Source organism: Mastomys coucha, unplaced genomic scaffold (genome assembly GCF_008632895.1).
Source record: "Mastomys coucha isolate ucsf_1 unplaced genomic scaffold, UCSF_Mcou_1 pScaffold20, whole genome shotgun sequence".
In the NCBI taxonomy this organism is placed as follows: Eukaryota; Metazoa; Chordata; class Mammalia; order Rodentia; family Muridae; genus Mastomys; species Mastomys coucha.
The window spans coordinates 67,696,122-67,703,987 of NW_022196903.1; the positions used below are offsets into that span (position 1 = coordinate 67,696,122).

Sequence of the window (7,866 nt, forward strand, 5' to 3'; positions counted from 1 at the left end):
AACGGAGATCTCTGGCCTAGCCTGGTGCAAGAGTTCCTGCGAAGGAAAGTGAACATGGGCAGGGAGAAGTCGCTTCTGCTGCTTCTGCTTCTGCAGTTGGTTTCTTCTCTGTCTTTGCATGTCTTTCAGGTTACTCCGTTACTCTCTGCCTCTAACATACTGAGTCAGGTTTGGCTGGACCGATGAAAGGCCGACTAGCCAGTAAGGAGTCTAGCACAGCTTCAGGCGGCTTTTCAGGACAGCAGACCTCTTCCCAAGAGTTTCAGCTCTTAGAACAAAAGGCTTGGAGGATGGAGCAGTTCTTGCACACTGTTAATTCCCTGGATAGAATTTATATACAATTTGGGGGTGATTCAGTGTTTGACAGCAGGTACTTCTCATTGGTTTGGCCTAAGAGCATGGGAAACCTTATTTGCATATAGGAAGGTTTGGTGCTGCTAATATGTGACAATATCACTCACCTCTCCTGTGAGGGGGCTGTGGGGACTGTAAGTGCAACAGGAGCCAGGGATCCAGAAGGTGTGGTGGAACACCTTCCGTCCCAGTCCCATGCAGGCAGAAATTACCACCCACTGGGTCTCCAGGATTCCAGACCTCTTGCTTTACCAGGACCAGATTGCTTGCATAGCCTACTGCCCCACACGGCTGACAGGTCAGTGATTCCAAGGGGCTCATCTGTGTATGTTACTTTAGTGCTGGGATTACAAGGCTCTTTTACCACTGCTGACTTCATTTAGTTTTTAAATGTAAGTTATTGGAATTGAACTCGAGTATCCATGCTTGCAAGAGAAATTATAGACTGTGCTACTTCTCCAGATTTGGTTCTTTGAACATTTTAAAAGTATTTTTATTTAGAGATGCCTCTACCCTACACATCTTCCAGTTACAGGTTTCCATTTATTCTCCTTGTTCTCTGGCCCCCTCTCTGTCTCTCTCCACACCTGATCCTGAGCCACTCCCATTCCCATCATTCTGTCTCCCACCTGGGTCTGTCCCTCCATCTGCCTCCTATGACTATTTTATTTCCCCCTTCTAAGTGAGATTCAAGCATCCTTGCTTGGGCCTTCCTTCTTGTTTAGCTTCTTTGGGTCTGTGGAGTTGTCCTGTTATGGTTATCTTGTACTTTATGTAATTGTTATGGTTATCCTGTATGGCTATGACTATGTACTATGTACTTGCTATGGTTATCCTGTACTTTATGGCTAATATCCACTTATGGGTACATAACATGAATGCTATTTTGGTCTGAGTTACCTTATTCAGGATATTTTCTAGTTTTATCCATTGTCTTGCAAAATTCATGATGTCCTTGTTTTTAATGGCTGAGTAGTATTTCATTGTGCAAATGAACAACATTTTTCTGTACCCATTTTTCAGTTGAGGAGCATCTGGATTGTTTCCAGATTCTGGGTATTATGAATAAAGCTTATATGAACATAGTGGAGCACATGTCCTTGTGGTATGGTAGAACATCTTTTGGGTATATGCCGAGGAGCAGTACAACTGAGTCTTTTAGGAAGAACTATTCCCAATTTTCTGAGAAATTGACAGATTGACTTCCAGAGTGGGATCTGGGATGGATGAAGCTCCCAAGAGTCTATGGGGGTCACCTTAGCTGAGACTCTTAACAGTGAGATTATAGAATCTGAAGTGGCCACCTCCAGTAGCCAGTCAGGGCCCCCAGTGGAGGGATAAGAGCATAAGCCCACCTACAAGATTATCAACCCAAAATTTGTCCTGTCTACAAGAGATGCAGGAGAATAGATGAGCAGAGATTGAGGAAATGGCCAACCAATAGCTAGCCTAAATTAAGACCCATCCCATGAGCAAGCACCAACCCTGACACTATTAATGATACTTTATTATCCTTGCAGACAGGAGCCTAACTTAACTGTCCTTTGAGAAGCTCCATCAAGCAGCTGACTGAGGCAGATACAGAGATCCACAGCCAAACATTGGACTGAGCTTGTGAAAATTTGTGGAAGAGTTGGGGGAAAGGATTGAAAGCCCTGGAGAACATACAAACTCCATGTGACCAACAGGGTTAACTAACCAGGACTCTTGGGGACTCTCAGAGACTGAAGCACCAGCCAAGGAGCACACATGGGCTGGAAGTAGGACCTTGGCACCTATGTAGCACATACACAACTCAGTCTTCAGGTTTGCACAAGAACTGGAGCCGGGGCTATCCCTAAGGTTGTTGCCTGTCTGTAGATTCAGTTGCCTAATCTAGCCTCAGTGAGAGAGAATGTTAATTCATTTCATTTCATCCTGCCATGACAAGAAGACACTATATCTCCAGAAGACATCCCGATCCTCTGGATCTTACGTTTTTTTTTCTGGTCTTCTCTTCCAAGATGTTTCATGAATCTTTTGTGTCAGACTTATGTTGTATTTGCCAAAACAAGATCAAACTGGAGCTGACCATCCCACAGTCCTTATTCTTTGTATTTTGTCCTAGTGGATCTCTGAAGTAACATCCATCTACTGGATAAGGAAGCTTCTGTGGTAAGGGTTAAGAGAGACATGTATCTGTGGGTATAAGATCGAGTGTTTAAAATGCCCTTGGAGGCTATAGTGGATTAGAATAAAGTATCTTTGAGTAATGTAGCCAAGGAAGTGAAAGACTCGTACAGTGAATACTGTACATCTCTGAGGAAAGCGATTGAGGTTGATGTTAGAAACGGAAAATCTTTCTCTGCTCATGGATTTGAAGAGTTAATAATGGGGAAATGACCAGAAGTATATAGAATTGATGCAACACCAATCAAAATACCCCAGAAATCTTCAGAAAAATTCATTCCAAAACATCCAGAAGTTCATACAGAGATATAAAAGATCTTATATAGCCCAAACAATGATAGGTTAACTTTCTAAGAGGGTCATGGTGGTAATGTTCTATTAATGAATGAACTAAGAAGGCTATAACATATAGTTCCATTTTTCCAAACACATTAGAGGAGGGAGACATATGAAGTCTTTACACCTTTATTTTATAGGTGTATAAGTATGTGAATGTGCTTATTTACACAATTTAAAGAAGTTTATTGAGTCCCATCTGATGATACAGGCATGCTCTTACTACCTAGAGATACAAGAATTAGTGAAATAGAATAGTCTCTTGCATTCATGAATGAACAATAAGTGATGTTTCATCATTTTCCTTAACTCCTGCTCTCTCCTGACCTACATAACATCATGCCAATTTGCAAATGACCATGCGAACCCTAGTAATACAGCTTAATGGCAAAGGAGTGTGTATGTGTGTATGTGGGCAGGTGCTGTAATCAAAATTCAGTGTTTAATTTTCATCTCCAACATTAAACAAATGTAATCAAATTATTGTTATATATAACCCCTCACAGATTTCTTGTTATAATTAGAGTCAATTCCAAAATATATGAGAACAATTATATGCTCTGGTGTCTGGCAAATACTCCAAGCTCTTAGCTACCTCTATTTTTTATCTCTCACTTCCTTTTACCTTTACTTGGTCCATCCATTAGCATCCTTGCAACATTTGGCATACCATCAGTATTGTTATTGGTTATTAGTTGTGGATAACCCTGGTCTTGTATTTTGATGCTAATTCTATTCTCCTGGAAAACACTGCAGAGGAGGAGTGAATCACATATACAGGTGCCTTGTGAACCTTCTCCCCACCTTAACTTTTCAAATAAAGGCTAAGGCCAATGATTGGGCAACAGGAGGGAAGGTGGAGCTGAAAAGTTTTGCAGAGAAGGTTGAGAGGAGACGGGAGGAGACTGGAGAAGATGGAGGAGGAAGACACAGGAGGACAAGATAGAAGGAAGAAGGAGATGAAGCACATGGCTTGGAGAAATCACAAGTCATATGGGATCTAATAGATGGGAATAGAGTAGTATAGTGGTAGATCTGCCCAATCTAGGCAAGTAGCTTGAATACCAATTAATTGAGTTGTGAATTCATTGATTGGGTAAATTGGGTTAAAAATTTACTGCAAAAATTAGTGATTATTTATTTAATACCTGTTTGTGAGAGAGAGCACCATATTTGTTTTGCTTACATAGTCTATATTTTGTTTGATGATGATGCCCATCACATGGAAATACAATATAGATTCCATCATTGTTAATTCACACAATTATTTTAAATAAGAAAATGTTCTTCCTCTGATCTTGAGGACTCGTGATATTTTATCTAATATCTGGTAGATTACATCTTCTTCCTTTGCTCAGCTTTATAACTTCTGTCAACTACGAATCCAATTTAAGACTCTCTAGGACATGTGTTTTTTCCTCTTTCATCATTTTACACATTCACTGTTGGAATGACAGAGTCAAAATTTTCTTACACTCTTTCTTTCTTATAAAAATATGTACATCTTGTAAATTGACTTTTCTCCAGGCAATATTCTAAAAGAGATTTTGAAAATAATTTCCTCCTATTTCTTTACTGAGGCTTCTGTGACTTGGCCTCTTCAAAGTGAGGCAAAAATACTAGCTGACATTGATTGGTAGATATTGGAGAGCAGAGAGCAGTTAGGAGACAAAGGTTTTTGATAGAGTGCATGTTGTGGAGCTGATCAAAGAAAGGGCACAGAGAAGGTAGCCTTATTATTTGTTTTTTTAGCAGGCTGCACATCTTGAGATTGTAGCAAACATTTCAAAATATATCTGAGAAAATAACAGCGTAGATCTTTGTCTCTCAGGATGCATCTGTGGGAAATGTTCTGACAAAGTCCATCTGAAAATTAATAAGAAAGTCAAGGTTAATACTAGAAACATTGCTTGAAAACTCCTGACAATATTCACAAAGGTTCAAAGGGAACCTTATGTAAAAGAAAAAATCCCCACAAAAAGGGAAGCAAGTTTGTTAGAATTTAAATCACTTATGATCTATATTTTAGGCCCTTTTTGTTCAATTTTATAATTTCCAAACATTGACTTTAATCAATAGTACAAAACTTGGCAATCTGACAGAGCAGGAATAATTGAATAGACTCTCTTCTTTTAACATGAAAAGAACTTGTGGACTGAGGAAAACTATTTGCTCCCTATTCATTCCAAGTCATCAATCTATAGACCCAAGTAACCTTGTTTTGAAAAATCCTATTCAGACCCAGAACATAGGCGCTTAATCTCAAAATCCTGTGCAGCAGTCTGCATTGGCTGATAGGATTGCTCCTTTTGCTTCTGAATAGTAAATTTCTAGAGTCTAGAAATAGTTTCTATGTACCTTCAAGCATGTAGTTTCTACAAAGAATCCTATTAAAAGTGAGAATTTTAAAAATTACTTAGGACAATGCCATTGTAAATAATAATATCCTAAAATCCCCCTTGAAAAATATGAAACAAAATTCCTTAGCTACAATTCAGGTAGATACTTTAATAAAGACGCTATGAAGAACAGAGATAATGGATACTAGAATCTTCCTTTAGTAATACTGAAATTTATTTTATTTTAGCTTAAGATAAGACATTACTGGGTAACTAATTATTATGCTATTTAACATGGCAATGATAAATAACATATTAAACAACTGGTACATAAATCAGCAGAGTATTGTATAGATAAAACTTGGTTATCAACTATATTTATCATTGGCCTGGATATACATCTCTGGGTATGTCTATGAGGGTGTTTAAAGAAAGGATGAGTTGGAGAATGAAACTGGACTTGAGTGTGGGGGGATCATCCCATCTTCTGGGCTCTTGGATTGAATAATAAGGAGAAAGGAAAAAGGCAGCCTAGCTGGGCACATATCATTTCTCCCCCAAGTTTCCTTCCCCCATTCCTGATTGTGGTTACAGTATGACGTGTCTCCTTTTACTCTTGGTGCCATGTCATCTCTGCCACAGCAGACTGTATCATCTGAAACTGTGAGCTAGATGAAATTCTTCATATCTTATGTTGATTTGTATAAGTAATTTATTACAGCAATGAAAAAGTAACTAATTTAATTGGGTAAAAATAGACAAAGCTATTTAAAATTTAGCAGCATATGTTTTGACAAAGAGACACAAAAATAACTATGATCCTGGATGTTCCTCCAGGAAGAAAAGATTTGTGACTAGTATAAGAAGACAAAAGAGTTGTTAAAAGGATAGAGGTGGAAAAGGCCATACTACAAATTTCTCACTTTGAAATAGACCCACTGAAACTTTTTCAATTCAATGGAAATTTAAGAAACTTTCCTGTGATCTGCTAAAGAAGTATAGGACAAGAAAAATAGCTTGCTGAGCTCTCTCACAGAAATGTCACCGTAAGGACACACAATTATATCTCATCTCTGAGATTTTGTGAAAATACTTTCATGATTAACTATTTAGCATGGTTATTTTTATCATCCTTTAACCTGTTTTAACTGAAATGAAACTGTGTGGGTAAAGTGGTTAAGGGAAGTGTTAGGGGAGGAGTGATGGGGTACGTTGTCATGCTTACTCTCCTCTCAAGGCAGTGATGATAATCTTTCTGGGGGTTAATTTTCCTCTCAGGTTTTTCCTGTATTCAAAATAAAAATGTACATTATTTAATGTTGTTTCTCTTTTAGTACAGATCTGATCCTGTGGAAATTATAACATTTTATAAGAAATATGGGATGGGTATGTGGGGATCTAGGACATTGAGGATAGGCATTTGAGAATAGAGAACACAAACACTCCTTAATTCTTAACCAATGCTGACTCATGTAAAGTTAGACAAAATGGCACAGCATTCCCTTCATCCAAATACTCATTAATATAGTGAACTCTTATTCCTATGAATATGCTCTGACATGATAAAAGATAATTTGAAGATATGATAGAATGACTAATGATTTGTCCATGAGGTAAGGGCAGGAGTGAGACTGGATTATATAATGCAATCATCAAAGATATGACAAATAGGGATCTTTCTCCTACTCATACACAGAAGAGAAATAGTGAATGGGAAGTCAGAAGAGTTTCAAGAATAAAAAGAACAGTCTATTGTTTGAATATGAAGATGGATGCTGAAGGAACTCAAGCAGCTTTGGGCAGTTAACACTCCAGGCACTTACATGCAGCAAGGACATGGATCTCAGATCTGTGGCTACTGGGAAGTATATTCTCCCACACATCTGGAGCAGAACTGAGAACAGATTATCTCTGCACATCTTCACATAAACAAATGCAGTCTACCTAACACCCTTTAACCTTGAAAGACCCTGACTCAGAGAATCTATTCAAGCTCACTTGATTCTGACTTATAGAACTATAAAATTATAAATGGACACTGTTTTAAGATATTATATTTGTAGTAATGAGCTATATATTTATAGAAATTAAATGACATACTTATGGATTGAGTAATTGTGATACTTTGTGGCAATATAATCTAAGGGGAAAGGGTGGGAATAGGTAAGAGATGAAACTATATTTGCACACGTTTGAACTTATCCATAGTAATATTAGAAAAATTAAAATCAGTTCTTATGACATTCTTTTACAAGGGAAATTGTAGAAAATGGGTTCCATCAAATTTTGAAAGTTCATATTTACCCTGAAACCCTAGAAGCGTTAGCAAGGCAGGGATTTTGTGTGGGTCTGTAATGAAAATTTGCCTTGGTTTTCCTGGGAAAGGTTGGAATGAGCACACTGTCCCTTTTCAAGATCCTGGGAAAGTTTAATGTATTTATGATTTGATTCATGAAATCAAAGCAGTCTTGGTTACCTGCATAAGCATATACAAAATCCAGTCAGAAATCACAGCATGGATGCGAGATGGGTTCTCAAGATTCCACCTCCTACTCTTGCATTTACTTGTCAGCAGGTTATCACCTTGGAGCTGGAGAGTTATAGTGGATCTTAGACCCTGGGAGAGTGATGGATGTCCTTAGATCAGAGATTTTACGGAAGTGGCAGC

General features: G+C 38.2%; 1 long non-coding RNA gene across 1 annotated transcript in view; it reads right to left on the bottom strand.

Moving 5' to 3' along the window:
- Positions 1-4,590: 4,590 nt before the first annotated feature.
- The window catches only part of LOC116098181, a 33,516-nt gene continuing 30,240 nt past the window's right edge, over positions 4,591-7,866 (bottom strand). Inside the window, exon 2 of the long non-coding RNA XR_004121732.1 lies at positions 4,591-4,725. This is a non-coding gene — a long non-coding RNA (uncharacterized LOC116098181). The remainder of the gene's footprint in view (positions 4,726-7,866) is intronic.